At 41.7% G+C, this 600-nt stretch overlaps 1 non-coding gene across 1 annotated transcript; it reads left to right on the plus strand.

Moving 5' to 3' along the window:
- Positions 1-205: 205 nt before the first annotated feature.
- On the plus strand, positions 206-313 carry LOC130959433 (small nucleolar RNA R71). The gene has a single exon (XR_009078512.1). It is a non-coding gene; the product is annotated as a small nucleolar RNA R71 (small nucleolar RNA).
- The last annotated feature ends 287 nt before the right edge of the window (positions 314-600 follow it).

The raw sequence follows: 600 nt of genomic DNA on the forward strand, positions 1-600 counted from the left end.
CTCCTCTTTTCTGACTAGTCCCATTGTTCACAGGATTCCTTTCAGAAGTGTACATGAATTGGTTATTTGCAACCATTTCAATTAGCTCTTGAGCCTCTGTAGGCGTCTTCTTCAGATGAAGAGATCCTCCAGCAGAGCTATCCAAGGACATCTTAGATAGTTCAGAGAGACCATCATAGAAAATACCTATGATGCTCCATTCAGAAAGCATGTCAGAGGGACATTTTCTGATTAATTGTTTGTATCTTTCCCAAGCTTCATAGAGGGATTCTCCATCCTTCTGTTTGAAGGTTTGGACCTCCACTCTAAGCTTACTCCATCTTTGTGGTGGAAAGAACTTTGCCAAGAAGGCATTGACTAGCTTTTCCCAAGAGTCCAGGCTTTCTTTAGGTTGAGAGTCCAACCATATTCTAGCTCTGTCTCTTACAGCAAAAGGGAATAGCATCAGTCTATAGACCTCAGGGTCTACCCCATTAGTCTTGACTGTGTCACAGATTTGCAAGAACTCAGCTAAGAACTGATGAGGATCTTCCATTGGAAGTCCATGGAATTTGCAATTCTGTTGCATTAGAGAAACTAATTGAGGCTTAAGCTCAAAGT

Source organism: Arachis stenosperma, chromosome 10 (genome assembly GCF_014773155.1).
Source record: "Arachis stenosperma cultivar V10309 chromosome 10, arast.V10309.gnm1.PFL2, whole genome shotgun sequence".
NCBI classification, from domain to species: domain Eukaryota; kingdom Viridiplantae; phylum Streptophyta; class Magnoliopsida; order Fabales; family Fabaceae; genus Arachis; species Arachis stenosperma.